Here is a 12,781-nt window from a genome sequence, read left to right as displayed (position 1 = left end):
AAAGTTAGGTTTTGAGAAGAAAAAGGAGGATAATTTTTGATGTGCAAGGGTGTCATGGTGAGGTTTGAATAGTCCAGGAAGGTAAAGCATAAGCTTAGATACAGGAAATACCAGTTTTTGATTAAAGAAACTAAAGGCAAGGAGAGTAAAGTTGAGGTGCAAGAGAATAAAGCAGTACCTACAGCAAAAAATTCCATCTTCTTATGAAAATATACCAAGGCAATTTGTACAAAGGAAGTGAGCTGAGGCAAGTCCCATCAATTTGATAAAGGTAGAGATTGTTCGAGAGAGTCCACCTGAAAAAACAGTAAAGTTGGGGCTGGTGCTGTGGTGCAGCACGTTGAGCCTGCATTGTTGGCATCCTGTATGGGCACTGGTTCTAGTCCAGGCTGCTCCAATTCAGATCCAGCTCCTTTCTGCTGTGCCTGGGAAAGCAGTGGAGGATGGCCCACATCTTTGGACCCTTTCGCCCATGTGGGAGAGCCAGAAGAAACTCTTGGCTCTTGGCTTTGGCCTGGCCCAACCCTGTTCATTGCAGCCATTTGAGAAGTGAACCAGCAGATGGAAGATCTCTCCCTCTCTCTGTCTCTCCTCTCTTTGACTTTGTGCAACAATTTCAAATAAATGAATAAATCTTAAAAAAAAAAAACAGTGAAGTCAAAAAAATTGTAAAAAGAATTCTGAGAATTAATGAGAGCTTTACTGGGGTTTTGAATTTTCTTTTGCATTTATATTTCCAAAATACACTCATTATGAGTGGGATTAAAATTTCTAATTTCTTCCTCTATTTATAGATGTTCATAAGTGAAAACGAGAAAAATGTACACACTATGCTTAAATTAATGATTCAAAAACCAATCTGTGCCATCTTTCTAAATTTTTCATGTGATGAACTGGAACCTCCTTTTCAAAATTAACCTAATCCCTTTTCATGAGTCCATATCAAAATCTAGCTTAATGTTACTCTTTCAAGATTTCAGACTAACCATCTTCATTTGCTAAAAAATTTCTAGAATAATTGAATTTCATTATCAAAGATAAAAATATGCATTACTCTAGCAGAGAATTATATATACATATATTACAAATAACTCAAATAAAATATGAATTATTATAGGTAAATAACTACTGCTTGACTTACCTTCTATTTCATATATACTAATATGAAAGGTTTTTCATTTTGATGGAACCCTTATTCAATCAATTTAGATAAGTCCACACTAGCATTTCTGCTGATATGATCTCATGAAGAGAGCATGGAGGCAAGGAAGCAGGAAAAAGATTTATTAAAGAACTTGAGAAAATCATTAAACAATTTTTACTGTTTAGAATTTTTATTTTTGATGCTATGATGAAATTGATTGGGTATTAATCTATGAATAGATTTCTTTCTGGAATGGATTGGAGTGCTTTAGCACAAATGGGCACATCTGCCATGACTGTGATTTCCAGAAGACAGGCAAAATATTCTATGTATATTGTTTATGATTGGTATTTTGACTTCATCTTCATTTTCTCAATGTGGTACAGTAAGTCTGCATTTTGATCATTTCCTCTATTATAAGGGCCTATATCAATGAAAAAGAGGATATTTGGGGCTGCACTGTATTGTAGTAGGCTAAACCTCCGTCTGCAGCACTGGCATCCCATATGGGCACCAGTTTCTGTCCTGGCTGCTCCTCTTCCAATCCAGTTCTCTGCTATAGCTTGGGAAAGCAGTAGAAGATGGCCCAAGTGCTTAGGCCCCTGCACCCCAGTGGGAGACCTTGGCTCCTGGCTTCTGATCAGCCCAGTTCTAGCCATTGTAGCCACTTCGGGAATGAACAGGTGGATGGAAGACCTTTCTCTTTGTCTTTCCTTCTCTGTCTATAACTCTACCTCTCAAATAAATAAATATTTAAAAAAGAGAAAGAATATTCTTCATCAAGATATACTCTCATACCATGTTTTTAAAAAGTTAATAATTACACTAAATGAAAATGTTATTCTTCTTATATTTCTTTCTCTGTTGATTACCAATTAGATTAATCAGTTACTTATATATCTTATAAAAAGTGGGAAGATTCCAATAGATTGTAACATTGGTTTTATCTGAAATTTAATGCAACTCAGAAAGTATTCTTCAGATAATATAAATAATATTATGTATATAAATCATTTTATATAATATTAGCTATGAAATCACTGCTAGAAATACTGGTAGAATTACACAACCACCCATTGGTCGAGTCAATAAAATAGTTTATACCCAGTCTTTAGTCGATTTTCTACATTAAAGTTAGTCTAAATATTATTGAAAATTGCAACAGAGAAAATTGCATTATTTTCTGACATGATTATAGACCGCATAAGAAAATTTATAATCACTTGTCACATCCTAGGCCAATTCAGAATCCAGAGAGCCTCTGTCTTGTCAAGGGTTTTACCTTAGGCCATTTATACCCTTCCCACCTGCCACATTTGCCGTAGGAATCTTCAGAATAGATTTATTAATCCTCCAAAAGCTTCCACACTAGTATAGTCTGTACTGATTACCTAAAATGTTTCAACCCTTAGTAAAATTATCCATTGCTAGGTGTTTTCTCTCCTTCCTCTCCCTTCCCCTGCAGAGGATGAATGTAATCTTTTACTTCTTCCCTTTCTAAAAAATCAAATTAGAATGTTCAGAAACTTTAGCTGACTCTAGAAAAATAATATTAGGATGTGTCTTACTTAGTTTCAGAAATACAAACCTAATCTGAGTTTTCCTCTTCTTTAGAGTACTGGGAATTTAATGCATATGTAAGTGTCTGTGATTAATTCTCAATAATGGGTTATCCCTATTTCAATTATTCACTTGAATGATATTCTGTCACATTTCTATCTTTTTCTATATATTTCTTCTCCACTTGTGCTTTCAATGGTCTTTTTGATACAATCCACTCAAAATTAAGATTCTAAAACTCTACACAGCAATTCTACTTCAGTTTATGGATTTCTTATGTTTCTGAGATGTGTTACTGAAACTGTTGTTACATTATTAAAATGGAAGGTTGGCATTGCTTATATTGAACTGATATTACACATACTATCTACTAAGTGTTGTACCAAATTATCTGTATATCCATTTACTTTAGCAACTTTATAAATTATTATCATTATATTTGTACAGATGGGAAGCTGACGAAGAGAAACTAAATAATTTGCTGAGATCAAACAGCTGGTTGATAGTAGAGATATTAAATTTTCTAAAGATTTATTTTGTATATGAAAATCAGAGCTACAGAAAAAGAAAGAGAGAAAGGGAGGGGGGGAGAGAGAGAGAGAGAAAGATCATCCAAAAATTGGTTTACTCCCCAAATCTCTATCCAGGTCTCCGGCATAGGTGGTAGAGGCCCAAGTACTTAGACCAACTTCCACTGCCTTCCCAGATGCATTAGTAGGAAGCTGGGTTGGAAGCCAAGCAGCCAGGATTCAAATGGGCACTCCAACTTGAGATGTTGTATCACAAGCAGTGGATTAACCTACTGCTCCACCACTCCAGGACCAATAGAGATAAAAATTATAAGCCACATATCAGTATCCATGCTATGTCACTACTGATTTTCCATAAAGCAGTAGTTTCTAAGGTCAGGAATAAAACTTTATTGCATTAGGCCAATTATTAGTCTTGTACAATTCATTATTATGTATGATGGTTATAGCATTTTTATATAAAATGGATGTAAAGTTTGATTCTCACACTTCAATTAGAATGTTGTGTGGTTGATGTTGAGTATTTTTCTAAGTTTCCAATCCCATTTTTCATTACTATGAGGAATAATTTTATATATAAAGTGAATATATATCTAGAACAATATATGTATAGAACAATATATAATTCAGTTTATAGATTTCTCTTGTTTCTTCCTATAACAAGCATAATATCATCTATCTTCTTTTTTCTTTGCTTTGTACAGCTGAAGTCTGAAGGAGAAGATGATGAAAATGCTTTGCCCTAGACTGAAAAATAAATGCAGTTTTATGCACTGATTTGCAATTTTTAATATGTGATTTTTCTACCTGTAAATTAGTTAACTCGTGCCATGGTAGAAACACTTCCATCACTAATTCACATGTTTTACTTTATCCTTCTTTCTTGAGCAATAAGCTCTTTATTTTTCAAATTTCTCCAGAACCACGTATAAGGGAAGGAGAAACAGTCTCCAACATTTTGCAGACTACCACTTATCCTCATACCATATTTTGTGGAAGTTAGGTCTTTTTTTTTTTTTTTTTTTGTAGACTCTAAGCAGCTATATCAAGTTCCTTGTATTTTGTGAAATAATCAAATGAATTCATTTAAAACAGGAGATTATATCTATTGGTAAAGCACTCTTCTGACTATTTCATTACAGCCTGGATTATTGTTTTTTCCTAACACATAGCCCTTTCAAGTAGACCAAAAAGGAGACCTATGGAACTTCTGAGAAAGGGGAAAGTCATGTTGGATATTTATAGTACATTTTCAAGTACTAATCAACTTTCAGAGATTTCATATCTATTGTTTATCTGGATTTGTTTTTTGTGTCAATTTAAGTTACTATCATTATGGTCAGAGTACAAGATGCTAACTTGTATTATTAACAATAATATTCATTGTATGAAAGATATTTGCTATCTAATTGATATAATAGACAATTCAGAAAAAAAATGAACCAATTGTCAGTAAAAATAGATAAATGGAAAAAATAACTGTGAGTTAAAAGGTGAATGACTTTTACTTAAAACTTTCTAAAAACCTTGTAAAAAATGCGATGTGCCTAGAATGCAAATGTGCATTGCTCAACATTTGTACGTCGTCTTGAAGCTATTCAAATATTGGTCTGCATTTTGGAAATATTTAAATTGTGTGTTGAAAAATTAAATTAATTGTGTGTGAAGAAAGCAAGAAATACTAGTGAGAACCATGGAAGGACAGACATTACACCTGCCTCTTATGTTCTTCTTGTATCTCTTTTTATCACATAAACTCTAAAGAAGTCTCAAAATCACCAAAATGTTTCAAACAAGATATATAATTAGCAAGAAATATCTGAGCTTATGTAAGTTAAAACAGACCTAGAGATTTTCCTTCTGACAAATTCACATACTAATTCAATACTTGGGGCTAAGGCTAAGGCAGATTTTAAAAATTAGTGGCAATATCGATTATTTACTATTACCATGTTTGGATTTGCTTTATATAAAAAATTCCCAAAATAACTCCTCTGAATTCTAAAGTTAATTGCCATTCACGATATTTGAAAATGAGTTATTTTTAGCAAGTATTCTCCCCCCACACACACACACCGATATTTTATTTTACATTTCATTCACCGAGTTTCACTGTCTGGATGATGATCATCTATGTAATATATGTTAGAAATTTTCACTTGAAGGACCATGTATCTTTAAATGTCTTCTTTTTATTCATCCTAGTTCTAACACATGTAATTTCCCCTTTAATTTGACATCATTTAACGGCACATTACACGTCAATGATGTGATCTGTGAATATTTACAATGTTCATGTCATTTTTATTTTCTAATCCAATTTAAGTAGCTCTGCTTTTTATGACATCATGAATTCTTCAGTCTTTTTGGTCTTTTTGGGACTAATTATTCCATTAGTTCCTTTGAACTGGCTCTGTGTTGTCAGTCATTTCTTCCCATTTGATCATAAGACCTTTGCTGCCCTGCTTTGCATGTACAACCAGTCTTAGGCCTATGCAACCAACCCAATAAGTATGCAGAGTTCTCATCCTTGCAAACTGCTATTTGCAATCATTTTTGTCCTGAGGATAACTTGCAGGGTACTCTTTCAATTGTAAAATCATAACTTCTAAAATTTTTACCGACTGAAAACACATTTGGATACATTTTAAGAATAGCATGTGTTCTATAATAACAAATGTTTTATATAAAGTAGTTTCACTTGCTAAGCTAGGAATTTAAGAAGAAAACAATAAATAAGTATGAGTAAGAAAAATAGCAAGAAAAATGGACCACGGCAATATTGTGTGACACATTCTCTATGTTTATTGTTAAATGCTGATTTTGGCATAACTACAAAATGTCATAGTCTCAATTTTTGAAAACATCCAGTCTTTCCTGGTACTTTTCATATCCTTTTTCTGCTAAGTTCTGTGAAAGTTTATAGATATAATTAATTTTAAGCAGCATACAGACAATAGAAAATTTAGTGTGATTAAAGCATGGTTCTTGTTTACTAGGAACTTTTACCATTTCCTCTGTGATGCTGAGCTGTGTTGTCTGTTGCTGCCCTCTGTAGTGATGAGAAAGAGAGCACAAGATCAGTTTTGTTAAATGAAATACAATATGATTCTAATTTTCTTTCCAGACTAGCAATGGAGCTTATTTGAGAGTCACATATCCTCAAAAACAAATGAAAAAGACCCAATAAGATTTATTTGTTGCATTTGAGGCACTCTTCCACAGTAATAGTCAAGGAACACATAACCAAACTGTCTTTTTAGGGTATCATTTAAAATATTGTGACACTATTAATTTGGCATAATAGACAGTAGAAACAAGAATATTTAGGGTTGGGCCTGGTGCTGTGGCATGGCAGGTAAAGCCACTGCCTGCAGTGCTGGCATCCCATATGGGCACTGGTTTGAGTCCCAGCTGCTCCACTTCCGATCCAGCTCCCTGCTGTGGCCTGGGAAAGCAGTAGAAGATGGCCCAAGTCCTTGGGCCCCTGCATCCATGTGGGAGACCTGGAAGAAGCTCTTGGCTCCTGGCTTTGGAATAGCATAGCTCCAACCACTTCTCTCTCTCTCTGTCTCTGTCTCTCTCTCTCCGCCTCTGCATCTCTGTAACTCTGCCTTTCAGATAAACAAATAAATCTTAAAAAATAATATTTAGGGGAAAAATCCCTAAAATTAAAATATTTTATTTAAAAAGGATGTTTATGTTGCTTTCAGATTGGGTGGTAATACCTAAATATGGTTCAAAATTTCTGCCTTCCTAAGCAAATAGTCCTGAATAAGTCATTAATTTAGACTGAGGCAAAATTTCCTTATCTATCAAATGGAGACTTTTTTTATAAAGCTAATCTCCTAAAAGGAATATGCCCCATAAACTATAAGGTCCTACCCAAATAGCAACTTTTTTTAAATTTCTTTACCCAGATTTGATCTGACTTCCCTTTGTAAGACTCTATCTTTTGCTTGAATTTTTTAGACATTTCTCTCATCACTCTGACTTCTAGGAATGGGATTTGAAAGGTGTAGTCCATGTGAGCAGCAGTTCCTGAAATGAGATGGATTTAAAGGACTTGTGTGGCATCTAATAAGAGAGACATCAGAAAAGTGCCCTCCAAAAGAGTGCTAGCAGAAGGTATACAAAGCTTAGGGTATGAGATAAATGTGCTGAGGTTCAAGGCAAGTGATTTGGAGAAGAAAAACTGAAAATGATGCCTCATTGTAAAAATAAGGGTGTCCTTGTGTGGTTAGAATCAGTATGGTAGACTTTGAGAAGCATCACTAATTTCAAACTTCCCCAGCAATTAATACAGTTTTCCCTCTGTATCCAGTGATTGGTTCTGCATCCATGGTTTCCATCAACCACAGATCAAAAATGTTTAGAAAAAAATACTGTGTATTGAACATGTACAGAATTTTTTTAAGGGAAAGGGTTTATTGGGGGAAACCCAACAGACTGGAGGGAAGGAGCGAAGAAGGAAAAGAGGGAAAAGGAGAGTGTAAGAGTGAGATTGAGAGAGAGAGATGGGGAGAAAAGAGAGAGAGATTGAGAGAGAGAGACAGAGAAAGGGAGAGAGATCAGGAGATGGAGAGAAAGAGAGAGTGAGAAAAAATGAGACACGTGTTCAGGAACAGGTCCTCTTAAAACACTTCCAGGAGGCGGGCAGGGAAGAAGGAGCAGCAAATCACATTAGGAGGGGAGTGGAGCTGACACCGGTGGTTGTGCCATGTAGCCACCTGGCGTCCAGCAATGGCGGCGGGGATTAGAGCCTAGGATGGTGTTGGGGTGTAGATCGAACCATAGATAAGACTGTGCCATTTTACTAACATTCCCCTCATTGTTTTTTATAAAGCAGGAGTTGTATGTGATTACATCAGCCCCAAAAGTCCGGGAGGGGTGGAGGAACAATGATCTGCCTTTAGAGCTACTTTCTGCTGACATCAAGTGACGAGGTATTCTTCACTGGCATGGGGTGATGTCTCAAGCTGCTGTCTCCTGGGTGTGGAGCCAATTATATCCCTGTAATAGCATTTGGTTGACCTTAGTTCGTTCCATTATCACCTCCTGTATACACTTAAGCAGACATGGTAGTATAAAGACAGGGTGAGAATAGCAACCAATGATTCTAAGGGTGGTATTAACCAAATAATGAGAGGATTTCATAGAAGAGAGGAAATGAGGAGGGTCTCTGGACCCTTGTGAAGACTGTTTAATGGATGTGGTTTAAACCAAGACTGAGAGAAAAACCACTCACCTTTTGCGGGTAGAGGGGTTTGTCTGTAGAGAAATTCTGAACAATCATACAACATTAAGTGAGGGAGAGGACCATCAGTATACATGGGTCGGGAGGAGAGACTATGATTCCAAAGGAATGAGGCCCCAAATGGGCTAGACAGGGTCTAGAACAAAGGACAGTCATTATAAAGGACCTAAGAAAGGTGCTGTCTAGGACACAAATAAGTTCTCTGATTGAGAGGCAAATAGAACCTGACAGAAGGGGCCCGATAATGATCTGGTGGGCTTTAAGGCCTTGTCAGTTATGAGGCCCAGACCTACCTATCTCTTCACATGGGGTATATCCTAAGGGAGATGTGAACCTCCTTGGGGAAGGCACCCTGTTGACTTCCATTACTTAGCTGGCTAGGAGAAGAGCTGGGCAGGTAAAGGCAGGTGGCATCTCTAACAGTTCTGCCTGCAAAAACATGTACAGAATTTTCTTCTGCAACTATGTCTTAAATTATACAATATTACAGTATAAGTGTGTATATTTTATTGAGTATTATATGTAATCACAAAATGTGTATATTTTATTGAGTATTATATGTAATCAAGAGATTTAAAATATAAGGCAGGATGTGTGTGTGTGTGTGTGTTATAAGCAAGTACTATACCACTTTATATGAAACTTGAGAATCCTTGGATCTTGGTAGAAGCAGTATTCCTAAAACCAATCTCTCACAAATACTGAGGAATGGCTGTACTTAAAACTTTATTGTTCTGTTATCAAAAAGTCAACAAATGTGAGTTTGAATAGTAGCGCCACTCTTACTGTCTGGGTGGATAAACCATAGCTATTTCTGAACCTTGATTTCCTTACTTATAAAATTGGGGATAATAGTGAAATAGCATGTATGAGACTCCTGACCCTTTGCCTATTATTAAAATAACTAATTCAATTGAGTAAAAGTTAATTGATTTTAAATCTGATCAGAATGAAAGCAAGAATTGGATATGTCAACCTGTCAGAGACACCAATGACTTCATCTCAGAGGAGGCAATAGAGGCTGGGAAACTCTTCTCTGAAATCCTGAAATTTTATGATGTATATGGCTTCCTGTTCTACAGATTTCCCTGGTAGTAATTCTAGACCTTATTGTAGGACATTGATGTTGATATTTGGTCACAGGTCCCTTGGTTCTTACAGCATACTTTCAATAAGTCAGTCGTCATGTTTGTGCTTGTATAGTTCCCAGGTATGTTAGTTCTTCCTTGTGTGAATTTCAGAAATTCCTGTGCTTTTTGATGTTTAAGCTTTCTCTACTTTAAATGATATTAGTTACAGCACTCACAGCACTTTGTTGTGAGGGGTAAACAGATCTGCACATGTGAGATATTTAACCTATAGTTCTATGTTTACCCAAAAGTGGTATAATGAAATGTAAACCATGGTGTAGATAACAGTTATAGTAAAACAAAACAATATGCAGGTTTAAAAGATAATGTCCAATTAGATAAACTTTACTTAGAACAATTATAATAAGGATATTAGGAAAAATAGAATTATATGTTAATTAAAAATCTCTGAGTTTCTCAAGCAAAATATTGAGACACAGAATATAGGCAGCACACCTCATTTCTTTGAGATCAGGGTTGTTCTTTGGCTGATTGTTTTTTCTTCAGATAAATCATGCAGTAGTTTTCTGGAGAGTGTCTCATTTTCCTAGGTGCATTTGGTAAAATATGTGTTTGGAAATCCTGTGCAAGCATTTTATTGGTGACAAGATGCTTGTGAAAAGTTTCAGTGGTTGTTGGTAGTTAGACTTCCTGGCCATACTTCCTATTTTTAGTGCGCTCTTTTGTAGTGTGCAATGTAATCAATGTTTTAACTGTGAGTCAAAAGCACATATTTTATGAATTCTCCTTAAAGGTTTACGATTTTTTCTTTTACTACTAATATACAAAATGACCATTTTATGTCTCTAATGATTGTGTCTCAATAGCCCAATGCAATTACTAATAGAGAACTACATGGTCTAAAATGAGCTCTAATATGATTATTTCTATCCCTGGATTGTGGGTAATTCAATCTGCAGTACTCATGTGCTTGGTTAAATATGGTGGATTTATATAACTAGAGTAATAGGTATGTATCTGAAGAGGCCAACTTGTATTGTGAATGATAATTATTTCATTTTACTACTTATCTAGTGAAAATCTGGATTCTGGAAGCCTTATACTATTTTTTCAGATGCTTAATATTAATGAAAGAGAAAAATGCATATGAATTGCTTCAGCTTATAGATAACTGAAACAATCTGCCACTAGTGAAAAGGGAACTTTGTGGCCGGCGCTGTGGCTTAACAGGCTAATCCTCCGCCTTGCGGCGCCGGCACACTGGGTTCTAGTCCCGGTCGGGGCGCCAGATTCTATCCCAGTTGCCCCTCTTCCAGGCCAGCTCTCTGCTATGGCCCAGGAAGGCAGTGGAGGATGGCCCAAGTCCTTGGGCCCTGCACCCCATGGGAGACCAGGAGAAGCACCTGGCTCCTGGCTTCGGATCAGCGAGATGCGCCGGCCGCAGCGGCCATTGGAGGGTGAACCAACGGCAAAAAGGAAGACCTTTCTCTCTGTCTCTCTGTCTCACTATCCACTCTGTCAAAAAAAAAAAAAAAAAAAAAAAAAAAAAAGAAAAGGGAACTTTGAAGATCATATTTCAAAACAAATAGATTTATTGAACAATCTATTTTTCAAATTCTTACAAGCAACTGATGTTTACTCTTTACAGCATTGAATTGTATACTACTTTATATATTCTTGAGATGTCAGGAAACCCCAAATGCTACATAAATAGTGACTGAAAAAGAATAATGCTGATGTGCTTTGTCCTTGTCTAAGGGGTTTTTCTGTGATTTCAATAGCTTTCTCTTGCTTCTTATAGTACTCTATAATTCCAAGAATTTAGAATATTAAACTGTCTTGCAGCTAAAGAAAAATTTTGGACTTATTGCTATCATTTGTTTAGTGACCAGAGTACTAAACAAGGGCTAACACAAGCATAGAAAGAATCACGAAGAATATTAATTGAGCTTTTGCAACCAAATATTACCTATTCAGTTAATATAGCCCAAAGTGCATACAGATCCAATGAGCTTAGAGTAATTTTTTCTACTGTCTACCTTGGTTCCTACAATGTCTATAATTAGAGACACTCCTTTGCATTCAGGAATTACCACAGTTGTTACCCGGGAGATTAAGCTGTTAATGCACAAAAACCTGGGAACACGAATAGTTCTACCAAGTTATGCAGCTTAGGCAGTTCTCTGAAACAAACAAGTTAGTAAATTGGAATGGAAAAGACACAGTTCATGGATTATCCTGGAAGGATCATTTTAGATAGGATAAGTCAATGTAAGATTTAGCTCTGATATAGTGATTATGATTGTAATTTTCTGCTCATTGAGCTCAAGTATTCAATCTTTACATAAAACAATTAATGGAGATATTCCTCAAACTAAAGATAAAAATACAGAGATTCTTTTAGGTTTCATTGTTATACCCTCTTCATGATTTCAAGATTGTTTATGTAATTTTCTCACATTGCAATTTTGGGCCTAATCTTTGAAAACTTTCGTATTTAGGAAAATGGCTGCTTTCTCAAGTCCTGAATAGTTATCCATTTATGATCAGGTACAGAGTGAATCAGAAACATATTATTTGAGGTATTTTGTTTTTCTCCTGCACACTTATCTGATAATAGTCTATTCTAATTTTCTTTGTGACTAATTAAAAGTTTATGAAGTGGCATGACCAATGACAATAGAGTGCATCAAGAAATTAGGCAACCGACTTTCCTTTAATTTTGGATTGATTTTTCAAAAAGAATGTTTATATTTTATGTACCAACTATGTTGGCACTAGAGTTTTGTTGGTATTCATCATTTTGATTAAGTGATCTATTAAATATTTATAAACATCTCAGATACAGTCTGCATACAAGTTTACTATAAAAATTGTTGGTGAAGAATTAGGGTGGGCCGGCACCGCAGCTCAATAGGCTAATCCTCCACCTGAACCAGTTGGGGCACCGGATTCTGTCCGGGTTGCCCCTCTTCCAGGCCAGCTCTCTGCTGTGGCCCGGGAGTGCAGTGGAGGATGGCCCAAGTCCTTGGACCCTACACCTGCATGGGAGACCAGGAGAGGCACCTGGCTCCTGGCTTCAGATCAGCCATAGCGCGCTGGCCGTGGTGGCCATTGGAGAGTGAACTAACGGTAAAAGGAAGATCTTTCTCTCTCTCTCTCTCTCACTGTCCACTCTGCCTGTCAAAAAAAAAAAAAA

At 36.0% G+C, this 12,781-nt stretch overlaps 1 pseudogene; it reads right to left on the bottom strand.

The window, feature by feature from the left end:
- LOC133762994 (nucleophosmin-like) overlaps positions 1 to 12,781 on the bottom strand; it is a 111,706-nt pseudogene that overhangs the window by 97,329 nt on the left and 1,596 nt on the right.

The sequence above is a fragment of the Lepus europaeus genome, chromosome 1 (genome assembly GCF_033115175.1).
Source record: "Lepus europaeus isolate LE1 chromosome 1, mLepTim1.pri, whole genome shotgun sequence".
Lineage (NCBI taxonomy): Eukaryota > Metazoa > Chordata > Mammalia > Lagomorpha > Leporidae > Lepus > Lepus europaeus.
This window is presented reverse-complemented; position numbering and strand designations above follow the sequence as displayed.